Source organism: Trachypithecus francoisi, unplaced genomic scaffold (genome assembly GCF_009764315.1).
Source record: "Trachypithecus francoisi isolate TF-2019V2 unplaced genomic scaffold, Tfra_2.0 Lachesis_group9, whole genome shotgun sequence".
In the NCBI taxonomy this organism is placed as follows: domain Eukaryota; kingdom Metazoa; phylum Chordata; class Mammalia; order Primates; family Cercopithecidae; genus Trachypithecus; species Trachypithecus francoisi.
Genome location: NW_022681474.1, coordinates 62,570,402 through 62,588,602, shown reverse-complemented (window position 1 = coordinate 62,588,602; position 18,201 = coordinate 62,570,402). Strand labels below are relative to the sequence as shown.

Here is an 18,201-nt window from a genome sequence, read left to right as displayed (position 1 = left end):
AAATCTGTGCCAACATCTATTATTTTTTGACTTTTAAGTAATGGTCATTGTGATGGGGGTAAGGTGGCGTCTTACCACAGTGGCTTTTGAATGGGACTTCTCCTCCCCATCACAGCACCTCCTCCCTTGGTCCAAAACTCAGAGGCAACAGTCTACCTTTCTATCAATATGCTTTTAAAATACATGCATACATACATACATACCTATGTTTGTAGACTGGGATCATACTGTTCATGTTATTCTATAAATTGATTTTTTTTCCCACTTAGCAATATATCGTGGAAATCTTTTGAAGGCACTTCATATTCATCCACAATATTTTTCAAATATTATTACAGTTGAGGACTTTGGGTTTTGCCTTCTCTTGTTCGGACAGAGTTCTCATGGTCTCTTTCTCCTTTTCAGTTCATGGTGACCTGAATTCCATGGAGGAAAGAGGAGGAGTAGGAGATAGCATCTGGTGTCCCTGGTGAACCAAATTCTATTAAGTTCACCTAATGAGGTGGACCTGGACCTGGATAAAGCAGGTGTTTAACAAGTATTTGTTGAGTAGGTGATGGAGGAGGCAGGACTAGATGCAGGGACTAGCTAAGTTGACAAGAGCTAACACCAGGTGCGGACTAGGACGGGGGACTTTAGCGAAGACACCCTGTCAGATGTGTCTTGTTCCCTTGACTGTGGGGAGGCCCTTGGTGGTGGGGTGACAGTCCCAGTCTGAGGATTTTCCCTGGATGCAGCCTCTCAGTGCTAAAATGGGACAGTCCCAGGCAAACCAGGTCAGTGGGTCACTCTACTCAGTGAGTCCCATACTGTGTTCAAATTTTCCTCGTAACAGATGTGGATTGACTTTGGAAACTTAGAAACCAGCATTTCTCTGTGCCTGGGAGGAGAGTTAAATCTTCTCACCAGAATCCTTTTATGTGTGAGAGAAATAAATATCTATCCTTTTTATATCTCTTTTGTTTTGGATTCTTTGTCACTAGCAGCCAAACCCAATTCTTACATAAACGTGATACTAATTAAATTCATTTGCATAAACTCATCAGTTTTATTCTTAATTACTATGATATACAATCATGAAGTATGTACCCTAAAATACCACTGTAAGGTTGATTTGATTACAGCATTAAACTTAGTTTACAGAATTGCTTGGCTCCTTTCAATAGCTTGTTGATTATATAGTATGATCATCTTCTGATAACTTAGAAGAAAACAAATGGAAGGACCCATATTCCTTCCAGCTTGTGAATGGAGGCCCAGGGCACCAGGCCCTGCTATGGAATTTGAATAAATAATGGGATCTCTTTTGAACAGAATCTGAGAGATGGCATTAACATATGCCTCATGGCCAAAGTGCATTACATTTAGCCTTTACTGCAGACAGTTGTTTTGGGAGACACGGGTATGACCTTTGGTGTATCTGCATCTGGGAAACAATAAGCCATTCTTTAAATGAAAATTTTGCTGCATTACAAATGACTGGAGAGATTTTTAAAAATTATTATTCTAGTGCTGGTCTGCTTCCTTTCTTTCTTTTAAATAATCTGCTTTAAGCATTCAAAGGGTCTACTCATCTCAGGACAGTACTATAGCTAATTTGCTGAGAGCCTTGGAACGTACCCCAAGCCTGCTTAGGACATCTGCAGGGAAGTTAAATCATTTTAAGTGGAGGAATTAGGCTAATGTTTTCTGCTAGGAAGAAACCGTGAATCTGGTATTCTGAATGAGACTTCAAATGGTGGAAACAAATTTTGCTGTAGATATACAAAAGAAAAATAAATCCATCTTATTTTACTAGGAGCTTGACACTTTTATTTAGAGAATTTATACTTCTGAATGCTTTCTTCATGCCTTACGGATGCATTTCAAATGTGACTGTTAGGTTGATGATCTACTTCTTAAAAACAGATCAGGGAGAAAGAGGAGATTGGGGCCACTTTGGAATAAGAAAGAAAGAAAAGAGAAGATTTATTTAACAATGAGATGAATCTGAGCAAAACATATCTTTTTCTTGCAAAAGCAGGCAAATTCTGGTAGGCTTGAGAGATTCTGAATGAAAAAAATGTTCTTTTGCAAATGACTTTTGCACCACCACTATCTCCCCAAGACTTTGTGTTTTTTCTTTTTTGAGAGAGGGGCATGCAGGCTGGAGTGCAATGACAGTCCTCCGCCTCAGCCTCTGCGTATCTGGGACTGCAGGCACACTCTACCATGACCAGCTGATTTTTGATTTTTTTGTAGAGACAAGGTCTCATTACCTTGCACAGGCTGGTCTTGAACTCCTAGTTTCAAGCGATCCTCCCATCTCAGCCTCCCAAAGTGCTGGGATTATAAGCGTGAGCCACCGGCCAGGCTTCCCCAAGACTTTAACATGGAAAACCTGAGTGGGAATTCTATGTAATGGGCCATGATCCACTATCTATCAGTTAGGGATGTGCACATTGTTGTGTGTGTTTTCATAAGTTTTCCTATGTGGATATTCAACACTGAATGCTACTCGCTATGCACCTAGGATACACTCGTTAGCTGAGGTTATTTGCTGGAGACTGGGTGGGGAATTACAGCCAAGGGGATAAAAGGTAGCTGCAGGGTAGATTCTGATCGGCTTTTAAATGATTGCTATAGGGCAGCTGTTGGTGCTGAGAGAGGCGAGAGAGGTGTGGTTTGTGAACTAAACAGGCAGTTACTGATCCTGATTCACTCCTGGGCCCTAATGAAACCCAAGTTATCTACACCACGACCAACTCAGTGCAAACTATTTCCTCAGTGCTAGGGATCTCTAGGGGAGAACGCATCTCTGGGTGCAGACTTTGCTGGGAGCAGTTAAGACAACAAGTAGATATCTGAATAACATTGAAGCCCACTCTCTCCCCCATCTCACTGCTCTTGTTTTGCTCTGCTGTTAGCCATATTTTGAATCTCAGCCTCTCAACATGGGATACCATATACTAAGTTATATAGTGAAATATTCTGAAAGTGCATGTTCTAGAAACCGCATGTTCTTTCCTTTCTTCAAAGGCATCTGGCAATTTGCTTCTTCACATTATTGAACCACTATCAGAAGGGGTGAGGGCCAGGCATGGTGGCTCATAGTTGTAATCCCAGCCCTTTGGGAGGCCGAAGCTGGAGGATTGCTTGAGGCCAGGAGTTTGAGATCAGCCAGGACAACAGAGCAAAACCCCAACTCTGCCAAAAATTAAAATATTAGCCAGGTACGTTAGTGCACTACTGTAGTCCCAGCTATTCAGGAGGCTGAGGCAAGAGGATCACTTGAGTCCAAAGAGTTCAAGGCTTCAGTGAGCCATGATTGTGCCACCATACTTCAGCCTAGGTGACAGTGCAAGTCCCTGCCTCAAAAAGTAAAAATTTTAAAAAGGGGTAGGCAAGGACTCACACAGTTGCTCCTGGCTTTTCTAGGCTGTAGGGTCTGATTGTCCTTCTGAATGTATGCATGGCTAGGAGAGCCCATGAATCAGACTCCAGTCCTGCTGTGTCAGATTCTGGGACTGCTTAGGATCTCTGTGAGCTCATCTATAAAATAATGATTCAGAAAAATTGTGAACTGCTAGCTGAGTCCCTTGTCATCATGAATAAGCGTTGTGTTCTCCCTCCGTGCCAGGTAGCATTATTCTTCTTCTTAACATCTTGCTGGAGAAGAATGGTGCCTGGGAGATTTCAATCTTGCTCTCTTGGAGGGCACCCCAGTGTGACAATGAGTTCATTCTTGCGAGGATATGGTCTATATTGGCATTTGTTTCCTGATAGTGATGCATCGTCCCCAGTACCTGTAACCCTGTGGTACTCCTTCCAGCTGGATTTCTCCACTGGGCTAATTCAGAATGCAGCATTTCATCTTGAGAGAAAGCCCAGCATTTTTTGTCCTTTACTTAGCCTCGAAAGGATGACTGCAGCCAAGCAGGTTTCTATGACCAGAGCTTATTTGCACACTTACGTTTATTCTAAGAATATGAAATGTGCAATAGCCCCCATCCTCCCTCACAAAAGATCTATCAGCAAAAGTAAAGTTCATGTTACCCTTAGAAAGATCTTCAATTGTTTTGTGGGTGGTTTCTCATTTCCTGAGACACTGAGAAAGTTTGACCTAAAAAATTTGCTTTTTAATATATTTTGTTGAAAAGAGAGAAGGTGATGCTCTTGTCACTAAGCAACATGAATAGGGAAGAGCGCCCATGGTTGTTTGTTGTGTAAACGGGGAAATAATGAAGATAACGAATTCTTGACCTTTTTCTATTTCTTTATAAACCAGCCCGAAATGCCATTTCAGTGTCTGAACACGTAAATATAATGGGAGAGACACTGTTCACACCCTGAACCTTGACCTTTGCAAGCAGAGGGGAGAATGCTGGTATACTAGTTGTTTTATGAGAAAGGCCAGCCTATTTTTTATCAGTAGGTTGGAGGCATGAAGTACACATCATTGCTACTTCAGATATTTATTCTGGGATTTTGTTCTTTGGCTCCATTTCAAAGGCTACTTGACCAACTACTCTGTGCCTATAATTCAAAATGTTGTTTGGGGTTGTTTTTCAGTAGAAGGAGGCACTTAGAGGCTGAGAGATACGTGAATCTGTTTTCCTACTGAACAGATGAAAAAATAGTGTTCAATGGGTTTGCCTAATGTCACCACACTGAAACAGGGACCAGGGCTGTCACTAGAATTTACTCAGGTTAATATGCAAAACTTGGAAAGCCTAAACAATGAATTTCCCACAGTGAAGTTTCTTTTCTGAAAAGGGTGGTAAACTTGGACATAAGAAGAAAAAAAAGACTTACATCCAATATTCATGCTTACATGGCCCTTAGAGATAAGACTTCTCTCCTTTCCCAAAATACATAGTCATTTTCATTCACTCATTCATTAAGGCAGTCATTTATTCACCCAATAGACATTTATTGAGCACATATTACATGCTAGGTATTGAGTTGAGAGCTGAGAATTCCAAGATTCTGAATAGGCCAGTCTCTGCTTCAGAGAGCTCCAAACTCAGTGAGGGAGAGAAGATCATTTCAAGTTGATAAGCAAGGCTAAATCAATGTGCAGCCATGTACCCTATAAATATATACACCTACTGTGTACCCCCCCATTCCAGGAAATTAAAAATGAAATACGAAATACAAAAAGGAGTTAAGGTTTTAAAAAAAAATGTCTCAAATGCTGGACAAGGATGGGATGAGGATTCAGGAATGCCTTCTGGAAGAGGTGGCTGGAGTTGTGTCTTAGAAGAAGGAGTTATCTATGTGGATTTTGAAGGGATAGGAGAAGAAAGGGCATTCCAGGCTGACAGTGTAACGGATACAAAGGCTGTCAAGCAGGAAGCAGTATGTGAATACGTAGCCCAGTGCAGGTGAAATAGAGAGGCAGAATAGGGTAGCTGTTGAAAGCCTTCCCTGCATAGACCTGATACAGAGACCTTGACCAAAGAAAGCTCCACCTCTATATCTTAATGATTGCCAAAGGAGGAAAAGAGATTGTGCAGAATTGTATACTGGCTTTTAAATCTTCCATCTGGGGATGACATATTGTTTTGCCTCTCATTTCAGTGACCAAAGTAAGTCACACAACTATGCCTAACTTCCAAGGGGACAGGAAAGTGTAATCCTGTTATTTGCCCAGAAGGAGGAAAAATGGAATAGCAGTGATTACCACAGCAAAGGAACTATTAGTTAGATATTATCAGAAACATGCAAAATTAAAGCTATTCTATTTGATGGGTATTATCCCTTTTTAAAATCTGGTTCATAGATAGCATCCTTGCAAAGACATATCCTCATTTTTTCCCTTGGGACATATTTCCAAGTCGTTTACTTTGGAGGGCACAGGAGGAAGCAGTCCTTCTCAGAATGAAACATTCTTTTGTTGTGATTGGTTTCCTGAAGTGGTCATCTGGTTCCACTTATTTAAAAATCTATCTGTGTTCATACTGTTTTACCAGAACTTTACCAGAACTGAATTGATCCATGTATGCCAAGACCATACATTTCATAGGATATCCTAAAGTTCACCTCCTGGAACAAGGGAGCCTAAAGTTGGAGCCTGAAGGCTTGTATTATACTGTAGCGGTCTCCGAAAAGATTGCTTCTTCGAAAGGGTGTTTTGATGCAAAGGAGGGTACTGGAAGAAGTAGGCTACTGTAAGACATGGTCCTATGTAAATTGTTATGAGTCTGTTATAAGAATGTTGTCCTACTTAGAAGGAACCCTCCCACTTCCTGAAGAGAAAGCCTCCCTTCTCCTAAGCAGTGGTTTGTTTTGCATGTCATGGACACTTTTGTCATAAGTTGCTGGGAAACATAACCCTACCTTGTAGCTCAGGAATTGTAAGTGAAGAATTCACTATGAAATGCACATTGTCATCAGCACTGTGTCCATTTGTGTTACTCTCTGTGTTTTCTTTCTTCTGTTCTCCCCACTTTTAATGTCTGTTACCCTGTATTTTACATTTAAAAAATTCTATCTGAAATAAGGTGGAAAATTAACATGTAACAGAAGGGGAAAATTGAAAGTTTCTTATAACTGACCTTTTCTGTTCTGGACCCTCCATTCCTGATCGGAAAAAAAAGTGCAAGTCGTTTAAAGGTAACCCAGCCTCTTGTAGTAAAAATAATCTTTATTTCGTGTTTCAAAGTACAGGTTTACTCAGAGGGGCATTTCCTCATCTTGAGTTGTCTCTTTCTCTCTCATCTTTCTCCAAATGGCGTTTAGGAGTGGGGAGAAAGTGTGCGTCTCTGTATGTGTGTGGTGAGGAAGGTGGTACCTAGAAAATGAATTTAAATAAGAATGTATTGAGTTGGAACTGCCTGTGAATAATCTGGGAGGCAGTTAGTTGGCTGTTTGCGTTTAATGTTTAACAAATTCTAGTGAAACATTATTACTTTAACTTCTGAGTTAATATGATTTTTGAGAGTTTTAGCAGCAGAGGAAAGAGGAAGCCGTCTTTGTAGTACCACAGTTCATCTTGAGGAGGCCTAGAGTCACTCTATTCTACCCCCTACCTACTCAGCCCTCATTTGTAGGTCACTGATTTATATCTCAAAACTTTAGTATAAACATGTCTATGAAAGTTTTTTGTTTGTTTGAGACAGAGTCTCGCTCTGTCACCCAGGCTGGAGTCCAGTGATGCCATCATAGCTCACTGCAGTCTTGGACTTCTGGGTTCAAGCAATCCTCCCACCTCAGCCTCCTGAGTAGTTAGGACTACAGGTGTTTACCACTGGGCTTGGCTATTTTCGTTTTTCTATTTTTAGAGATGGGATCTTGCTATCTTGCCCAGGCTGGTCTCAAACTCCTGGCCTCAAGCAATTCTTCCACCTTTGCCTCCCAAAATACCGAGATTACAAGTGTGAGCCACTGCATCTGGCCTATGAAAGATGTTTTAAAAAATAAAAATACATGTATTAACCAGTCAGCACAGCAAAGCACTCATTCCCTGAGAAAACTGACCTAAGTGGACAATGACATTTGGTGTACACAGGGGGGTGGGGGGTGGGATTTGAATGTCAGGGTAAGTCTAGACATAGGCTTTGTTGGTGAGGAGCTAAGCAGTGGCTCCTCCAAATTATTTGGTTGAGAAGGGGCAATGTGAGAAAAGGAGGAGAGATGGAAAAGGGAAAGGCAAGAGTTGCCCATTTTGTTGGGGTCCCAAAGATGGTGACTGATAAGGTTGCCTTTTGAGTGGAATAGGAAGGCAAGAAGATGTGGCCCCCTGAGACAGACTAGGGAACCTTCTACCTGAGAGACACATTACTGTGTGAACACCAACTATTGGATGCATCTACACTCCATCAATTTCTTGAAGGAACGATGTCTGCTTTCCCTTTTAGCTCCGGTTTCAACCAGGCTCAGGAGTGACATTGATGCCAGGAGCTCCATAGAAGCAGCACTGAATGCCTCTGGTCTTTCGGCAAGTTGTTTCCATCACGTCCTAGCAAGTAGCATGTCTGGAGCCATCACATGGCATGACATCCTGTAAGGGGCTTGCTCATTATTTACTGAGCATGTCGAAGTGTTGACTGCCTTCAGGGATCTCAAGGGAGCGCATATTTGCCAGAGCACCTCAATGAGAAATACAAGCAAGTTGTAAATTTGCTACTCATTTTAAAGGCTGTCACGGAGAATGCATATTCTGTTAGCTCCCTTTTCTGCTGAGGCTTCTGGGTACAGAGAAATAAATCTAATAAGTATTATATTTATTGAGAAATAACTATAATTTCAGGGTATTTTAGCTGGGGTGACTGCTATGATGCCAGTTACACTGGGCATCATAACTAAAGTATAAATATGATCTCGTCTCTTTTGTGTTTTTCAATGAATGACATAATTGCTCATGTGCTTTATGAATCGGAAAACTAGTACCTTCCTCTTGAGTTTTACCCTCCAGAGGCTAAATTGTACAAAATCTCTGGGGAGGTTTGGACAGACTGCCTTGAAATCTCATTGCCACAGAGACTTGCCGTTGAAAGCCTGTCCTCTGTAGGCTGACAGGTGATGCTGGTCCATACTGCAATGATGTCTTGGTGGCCCAGATCTCTATAGAGGTTGATATGGTTTGGCTGTGTCCTTACTCAAATCTCATCTTGAATTGTAGTTACCATAATCCCCATGTGTTGTGGGAGTGACCCAGTGGGAGGTCATTTAATCATGGGAACAGTTACCTTCATGCTGTTCTTATGATAGTGAGTTCTCAGGAGATCTGATGGTTTTATAAGGGGATTTTCCCCACTTTTGCTCATTCTTCTTCTCCTAGCACCATGTGAAGAAGGACATATTTGCTTCCCTTTCTACCATGATTGTAAGTTTCCTTAGGCCTCCCCACAGTTCAGCTAACTGTGAGTCAGTTAAACCTCTTTCCTTTATAAATTACCCAGTCTCAGGTATGTCTTTACTAGCAGCATGAGAATGGACTAATATAGAGGGGGCCCATGACCTTCCAGCATCATGACCCCGTTTTTCTCAAAGCTGCAGCAAGCCTTCCTGAACTTGGGCTCCCCAGATTGTAATTCTTTCTGTTTGGTCCATTTAGTAGCCAACCTACTGGGTGCCTGCTGCTGCAGAAGCACAGATCATTCCTGAGCTGAGCATCAGCCCTTTGCTCCCCTGGACCCATAGTTCTCTTTATGTTTACCAGCTAGTCACCCTTGGAACCTTCACTAAACAGAAGTTCAAGGGTCTACGGATGCAACAGTGCCCGAGACAGACATGGGCACTGCTTCTCGGGGCAACATAGTGAGTAGATGGGATACTTACTAGGATACAGAGGTGGAGAGTGAAGAGAAATGAGCCTAGGGCAGAGTAATGTCAGAATCAACATTGAAGGAATGGGAAGGGAAAGAGGAACCTTCAAATAAGATTGAAATGGAGAGCAGGGGAATGTTTAAGAGGTCAAAGGAGGTAGGAGAAAAATGTAGAAAATATGTCCTATCTAAAGAAAATATTATGCTTTGAAAAGGAAGGTTGCCAACATTGATCAACACTGCAGAGGGCTTAAAATAAAGTCAAAGGATCAGTGCACTTAGCAATTAGGAGGTCATTGGTGGAAATGGGTGAGAATGGTGTCCAGGGAGTAGTGAAACTGGCAGCTACTTGAGGACCAAATAGGAAGTGAAGAAATAGACAGTAAGTGCTGATAGTTCCTTAGGTTTTCTGTGGAAGGGAGGCTGGGAAATAGAATGGTAGACGGAAAAGGATACAATTGTTTTTGTTTTGGTTTAATTTTTTGGGGGGAGGATTTTGTAGAGATGGGGTCTCACTGTGTTGCCCAGGCTGGTCTTGAACTCCTGGCCTCAAGTGATCCTCCTACCTCAACCTCCCAAAGTGCTGGGATAACAGGTGTGAGCCACTGTGCCCGACTAGTGTGTTAGCTTTCAAAATGTTTTATGTTTATATTGTTCTTTATAGCATACAGAACATTTTGTGAAGCATTATTTTAATACTTTATTATAACATTTAATAACTGCAACATTAATTCTCAAGATTAATTCTTAATATTTCACCTTGGGAGAGAACAGAAGGATTAAAGAATTAGCATTACTATTCACAATAACAAAGACATGGGATGGACCTAGGTGCCCATCAACAGTGGATTGGATAAAGAAAACGTGGTACGGGCGGAGCAAGATGGCCGAATAGGAACAGCTCCAGTCTCCAACTCGCAGCGTGAGCGACACAGAAGACCGGTGATTTCTGCATTTTCAACTGAGGTACTGGGGTCATCTCACTAGGGAGTGCCGGAAAATCGGTGCTGGTCAGCTGCTGCAGCCTGACCAGCGAGAGCTGAAGCAGGGCGAGGCATTGCCTCACCTGGAAGTGCAAGGGGGAAGGAAACCCGTTTTCCTAGCCAGGGAAACTGAGACACACAACACCTGGAAAACCGGGTAACTCCCACCCCAATACTGCGCTTTAAGGAAACAGGCACACCAGGAGAATATATCCCACACCTGGCCGGGAGGGTCCCACGCCCACGGAGCCTCCCTCACTGCTAACACAGCAGTCTGCCGTGATCTATCCGCAAGGCAGCAGCGAGGCTGGGGGAGGGGCGCCCGCCATTGCTGAGGCTTAAGTAGGTAAACAAAGCCGCTGGGAAGCTCGAACTGGGTGGAGCTCACAGCAGCTCAAGGAAGCCTGCCTGTCTCTGTAGACTCCATCTCTGGGGACAGCGCACAGCTGAAGTCCAATAGGGGAAGCAGCGGGGGCGGTGCAGACGCGAATGACTCTGTCTGACAGCTTTGGGGAGAGCCGCGGATCTCCCAACGCGGAAGTTGAGATCTGAGAACGGACAGACTGCCTGCTCAGGTGGGTCCCTGACCCCTGAGTAGCCTAGCTGGGAGACATCCCCCACTAGGGGCAGTCTGACACCCCACACCTCACAGGATGGAATCACCCCTGAGAGGAAACTTCCAAAGGAAGAATCAGACAGGTACACTCGCTGTTCAGCAATATTCTGTCTTCGGCAACCTCTGCTGCTGATACCCAGGCACACAGGGTCTGGAGTGGACCTCAAGCAATCTCCAACAGACCAACAGACAGTCCTGCTGACTGTCAGACGGAAAACTATCAAACAGGAAGGACACCTATACCAAAACCCCATCAGTACGTCACCATCATCAAAGACCAGAGACAGATAAAACCACAAAGATGGGGAAGAAGCAGGGCAGAAAAGCTGGAAATTCAAAAAATAAGAGCGCATCTCCCCCTGCAAAGGAGCACAGCCCATCGCCAGCAACGGATCAAAGCTGGTCAGAGAATGACTTTGACGAGATGAGAGAAGAAGGCTTCAGTCCATCAAACTTCTCAGAGCTAAAGGAGGAATTACGTACCCAGCGCAAAGAAACTAAAAATCTTGAAAAAAAAGTGGAAGAATTGACAGCTAGACTAATTAATGCAGAGAAGGTCATAAACGAAATGACAGAGATGAAAACCATGACACGAGAAATACGTGACAAATGCACAAGCTTCAGTAACCAACTCGATCAACTGGAAGAAAGAGTATCAGCGATTGAGGATCAAATGAATGAAATGAAGCGAGAAGAGAAACCAAAAGAAAAAAGAAGAAAAAGAAATGAACAAAGCCTGCAAGAAGTATGGGATTATGTCAAAAGACCAAATCTACGTCTGATTGGGGTGCCTGAAAGTGAGGGGGAAAATGGAACCAAGTTGAAAACACTCTGCAGGATATCATCCAGGAGAACTCCCCAACCTAGTAGGGCAGGCCAACATTCAAATTCAGGAAATACAGAGAACGCCACAAAGATACTCCTCCAGAAGAGCAACTCCAAGACACATAATTGCCAGATTCACCAAAGTTGAAATGAAGGAAAAAATCTTAAGGGCAGCCAGAGAGAAAGGTCGGATTACCCACAAAGGGAAGCCCATCAGACTAACAGCAGATCTCTCGGCAGAAACTCTACAAGCCAGAAGAGAGTGGGGGCCAATATTCAACGTTCTTAAAGAAAAGAATTTTCAACCCAGAATTTCATATCCAGCCAAACTAAGTTTCATCAGTGAAGGAGAAATAAAACCTTTACAGATAAGCAAATGCTGAGAGATTTTGTCACCACCAGGCCTGCCTTACAAGAGACCCTGAAGGAAGCCCTAAACATGGAAAGGAACAACGGTACCAGCCATTGCAAAAACATGCCAAAATGTAAAGACCATCGAGGCTAGGAAGAAACTGCATCAACTAATGAGCAAAATAACCAGTTAATATCATAATGGCAAGATCAAGTTCACACATAACCATATTAACCTTAAATGTAAATGGACTAAATGCTCCAATTAAAAGACGCAGACAGGGAAACTGGATAAAGAGTCAAGATCCATCAGTCTGCTGTATTCAGGAGACCCATCTCACATGCAGAGACATACATAGGCTCAAAATAAAGGGATGGAGGAAGATCTACCAAGCAAATGGAGAACAAAAAAAAAGCAGGGGTTGCAATCCTAGTCTCTGATAAAACAGACTTTCAACCATCAAAGATCAAAAGAGACAAAGAAGGCCATTACATAATGGTAAAGGGATCAATTCAACAGGAAGAGCTAACTATCCTAAATATCTATGCACCCAATACAGGAGCACCCAGATTCATAAAGCAAGTCCTTAGAGACTTACAAAGAGACTTAGACTCCCATACAATAATAATGGGAGACTTCAACACTCCACTGTCAACATTAGACAGATCAACGAGACAGAAAGTTAACAAGGATATCCAGGAATTGAACTCATCTCTGCACCAAGTGGACCTAATAGACATCTATAGAACTCTCCACCCCAAATCAACAGAATATACATTCTTCTCAGCACCACATCGCACTTATTCAAAATTGACCACATAATTGGAAGTAAAGCACTCCTCAGCAAATGTACAAGAACAGAAATTATAACAAACTGTCTCTCAGACCACAGTGCAATCACACTAGAACTCAGGACTAAGAAACTCAATCAAAACCACTCAACTACATGGAAACTGAACAACCTGCTCCTGAATGACTACTGGGTACATAATGAAATGAAAGCAGAAATAAAGATGTTCTTTGAAACCAATGAGAACAAAGATACAACATACCAGAATCTCTGGGACACATTTAAAGCAGTGTGTAGAGGGAAATTTATAGCACTAAATGCTCACAAGAGAAAGCAGGAAAGATCTAAAATTGACACTCTAACATCACATTAAAAGAACTAGAGAGGCAAGAGCAAACACATTCAAAAGCTAGCAGAAGGCAAGAAATAACTAAGATCAGAGCAGAACTGAAGGAGATAGAGACACAAAAAACCCTCCAAAAAATCAATGAATCCAGGAGTTGGTTTTTTGAAAAGATCAACAAAATTGACAGACCGCTAGCAAGACTAATAAAGAAGAAAAGAGAGAGGAATCAAATAGACGCAATAAAAAATGATAAAGGGGATATCACCACTGACCCCACAGAAATACAAACAACCATCAGAGAATACTATAATGCCTCTACGCAAATCAACTAGAAAATCTAGAAGAAATGGATAATTTCCTGGACACTTACACTCTCCCAAGACTAAACCAGGAAGAAGTTGAATCCCTGAATAGACCAATAGCAGGCTCTGAAATTGAGGCAACAATTAATAGCCTACCCACGAAAAAAAGTCCAGGACCAGATGGATTCACAGCTGAATTCTACCAGAGGTACAAGGAGGAGCTGGTACCATTCCTTCTGAAACTATTCCAATCAATAGAAAAAGAGGAATCCTCCCTAACTCATTTTATGAGGCCAACATCATTCTGATACCAAAGCCTGGCAGAGACACAACAAAAAAAGAGATTTTAGACCAATATCCTGATGAACATCGATGCAAAAATTCTCGATAAAATACTGGCAAACCGGATTCAGCAGCACATCAAAAAGCTTATCCACCATGATCAAGTGGGCTTCATCCCCGGGATGCAAGGCTGGTTCAACATTTGCAAATCAATAAACGTAATCCAGCATATAAACAGAACCAAAGACAAGAACCACATGATTATCTCAATAGATGCAGAAAAGGCTTTTGACAAAATTCAACAGCCCTTCATGCTAAAAATGCTCAATAAATTCGGTATTGATGGAACGTACCTCAAAATAATAAGAGCTATTTATGACAAACCCACAGCTAATATCATACTGAATGGGCAAAAACTGGAAAAATTCCCGTTGAAAACTGGCACAAGACAGGGATGCCCTCTCTCACCACTCCTATTCAACATAGTCTTGGAAGTTCTGGCTAGGGCAATCAGGCAAGAGAAAGAAATCAAGGGTATCCAGTTAGGAAAAGAAGAAGTCAAATTGTCCCTGTTTGCAGATGACATGATTGTATATTTAGAAAACCCCATTGTCTCAGCCCAAAATCTCCTTAAGCTGATAAGCAACTTCAGCAAAGTCTCAGGATACAAAATTAATGTGCAAAAATCACAAGCATTCTTATACACCAGTAACAGACAAGCAGAGAGCCAAATCAGGAATGAACTTCCATTCACAATTGCTTCAAAGAGAATAAAATACCTAGGAATCCAGCTTACAAGGGATGTAAAGGACCTCTTCAAGGAGAACTACAAACCACTGCTCAGTGAAATCAAAGAGGACACAAACAAATGGAAGAACATACCATGCTCATGGATAGGAAGAATCAATATTGTGAAAATGGCCATACTGCCCAAGGTTATTTATAGATTCAATGCCATCCCCATCAAGCTACCAATGAGTTTCTTCACAGAATTGGAAAAAACTGCTTTAAAGTTCATATGGAACCAAAAAAGAGCCCGCATTGCCAAGACAATCCTAAGTCAAAAGGACAAAGCTGGATGCGTCACGCTACCTGACTTCAAACTATACTACAAGGCTACAGTAACCAAAACAGCATGGTACTGGTACCAAAACAGAGATATAGACCAATGGAACAGAACAGAGTCCTCAGAAATAATACCACACATCTACAGCCATCTGATCTTTGACAAACCTGAGAGAACAAGAAATGGGGAAAGGATTCCCTATTAATAAATGGTGCTGGGAAAATTGGCTAGCCATAAGTAGAAAGCTGAAACTGGATCCTTTCCTTACCCCTTATACGAAAATTAATTCAAGATGGATTAGAGACTTAAATGTTAGACCTAATACCATAAAAACCTAGAAGAAAATCTAGGTAGTACCATTCAGGACATAGGCATGGGCAAGGACTTCATGTCTAAAACACCAAAAGCAACGGCAGCAAAAGCCAAAATCGACAAATGGATCTAATTAAACTAAAAAGCTTTTGCACAGCAAAAGAAACTACCATCAGAGTGAACAGGCAACCTACAGAATGGGAGAAAATTTTTGCAATCTACTCATCTGACAAAGGGCTCATATCCAGAATCTACAAAGAACTCAAACAAATATACAAGAAAAAAACAAACAACCCCATCAAAAAGTGGGGAAAATATATGAACAGACATTTCTCAAAAGAAGACATTCATACAGCCAACAGACACATGAAAAAATGCTCATCATCACTCGCCATCAGAGAAATGCAAATCAAAACCACAATGAGATACCATCTCACACCAGTTAGAATGGCAATCATTAAGAAGTCAGGAAACAACAGGTGTTGGAGAGGATGTGGAGAAATAGGAACACTTTTACACTGTTGGTGGGATTGTAAACTAGTTCAACCATTATGGAAAACAGTATGGCAATTCCAAGGATCTAGAACTAGATGTACCATATGACCCAGCCATCCCACTACTGGGTATATACCCAAAGGATTATAAATTATTCTACTACAAAGACACATGCACACGTATGTTTATTGCGGCACTATTCACAATAGCAAAGACTTGGAATCAACCCAAATGTCCATCTGTGACAGACTGGATTAAGAAAATGTGGCACATATACACCATGGAATACTATGCAGCCATAAAAAAGGATGAGTTTGCATCCTTTGTAGGGACATGGATGCAGCTGGAAACCATCATTCTTAGCAAACTATCACAAGAACAGAAAACCAAACACCGCATGTTCTCACTCATAGGTGGGAACTGAACAATGAGATCACTTGGACTCGGGAAGGGGAACATCACACACTGGGGCCTATCATGGGGAGGGGGGAGGAGGGAGGGATTGCATTGGGGAGTATACATGATATAAATGATGACTTGATGGGTGCTAACGAGTTGATGGGTGCAGCACACCAACATGGCATAAGTATACATATGTACAAACCTGCACATTATGCACATGTACCCTAGAACTTAAAGTATAATAAAAAATATTAAAAAAAAAAAAGAAAACGTGGTACATGTACACCCTGGGATACTACAAAGCCATAAAACAGAATGAAATCATGTCCTTTGGGGCAACATGGATACAGCTGGAGGCCATTATCCTAAGTGAATTAAAGCAGGAACAGAAAAAAAAAACCACATATTCTCTGTCATAAGTGGGAGCTAAACATTGGATACTCATGGACATAAAAATGGCAACAATAGACACTGGGGACTACTTGGCAGGGAAGGAGAAGGGGACAAGGGTTAACAAACTAACTGTTGGGTACTATGCTTAGTACTTGGTTGACAGGATCAGTTGAATACCAAACCTCAGCATCACACAATATACCCATGTAACAAACCTGCACATGTACCCTCTGAATCTAAAATACAAGTTGAAATTATATTTAAAAAAGATTTAGCATTTATTTTGTACCTCAAATGTGCCAGGCAACTTACACATTATGTTATTTAATATTCACAAAAACCCTATGATGCTGGTATTATTCCTGTTCTACAGACAAAGAAGTAGAGGCTTAGATCTTGACTGAAGCCATTTAGCTACAGAATGCCTGGGATTCAAACTCAAGCCTGCTGGTGCTATAGCCCTTACACTTTCCACTGGGCTATATTTGCTTAGAGAGATATGGAAATCTTTTGCATCTTTGCAGCCACCCTCTGAGGTGGATAAGAACACTGAAAGTTTGATAGTCTCATTCCCAGCAAAGGCCAAGGCAAGAGTAACTGAAGTCTAGGCCCCTGTCTTCCAGTCTGCACTGCTCGTGATCCTGAACTGGAATAAATGGGGAGCTCCTTGTGTTACTTGTTTTTATTCACCTTTCTAAAATGTTAAGTACGGCTCACATTTATTTCAGTGTTTAATATTAGAAGTGTTTTGGGTCTTTTTGGAAGTTTGGTCATGTTTTTGTGATCAGAAATAGGCCATAGGCTCTTAATTCTTGTTGTATCAATTAGCCTATGGTCAACTTGGTTTCATTATTTGTTGTTTTGCTTAAAGTTGCAGTTTCCAAGTACCATGGACGATGTTGAGTCATTCCACCTCCCCTTCCACCTGGGACTCCGTACAGAGCCTCACATCATCCTACCAGTGTTGACCTGACATTGACCCACCAGAGAGTCTACGCGTTCTCGCGTAAGGTGACATGAGCTTCACTTCAGGAAGCACAGTTAGTCCCTGAGAGAATCTGGCTTGTTATGTTTCTAGCATCTAGAGTCTTGCTGCATCTCTGTGCTTGACAGGCACTCATGTTCAAGCTTCCTTCATTTCTTACAAAACAGGTGAGTCAAGGGAAAAAACAAATGAGAGACGTTTGTTAAGGGCTGGGGAGATACTGACAAATTGTGGCAAATTTCAGAAAGAGTCTCAGAAATAATCAATGATCTGGAAGAATAGAGTCAGGAGGCGAAAATGTAAAAACAGCAGCAGCAACAATAGCAGCAATAAACAGAAACAAGCTAGGCTTGTTTTCTTGATTTTAAGTTGCAAATAATAGTATGCAACTATTTATTTCTTGGCCAGCCCAGGGACCAAATGTGCTCTTTTCTGAGGCAAAATGCCAGTATATTTGAATCACAATTTAGAGGCCTAAATGGTAAAATAAATTGATAATAAAAGGATATTTAGGTTGAACATTAAATAAAAGCTTACCTTCAAAAGCTGAGGGGATAAACCAACCTTCTTGTAAACTGTTTTTTTTTTTTTTAATTTATTTATTTTATTTTTTTAAAGAGAGACAGGGTCTTGCTCTGTGTCCCAGGAAAGCAGTGCCGTGGTCATGGCTCACTGCAGCCTCTAACTCCTGGGCTCAAGGGATATCCTCCTGCCTGAGCCTCCTGAGTAGCTGGGACTACAGGTAAGCACCACCACACCCAGTTAATTTTTTATTTTTTGCAGAGATAGGGTGTCGCAATG

At 41.7% G+C, this 18,201-nt stretch overlaps 1 long non-coding RNA gene across 1 annotated transcript in view; it reads left to right on the top strand.

Moving 5' to 3' along the window:
* LOC117082296 overlaps positions 1 to 18,201 on the top strand; it is a 102,271-nt gene that overhangs the window by 62,695 nt on the left and 21,375 nt on the right. The window contains exon 2 of the long non-coding RNA XR_004436542.1: positions 17,287 to 17,567. This is a non-coding gene — a long non-coding RNA (uncharacterized LOC117082296). The remainder of the gene's footprint in view (positions 1 to 17,286; positions 17,568 to 18,201) is intronic.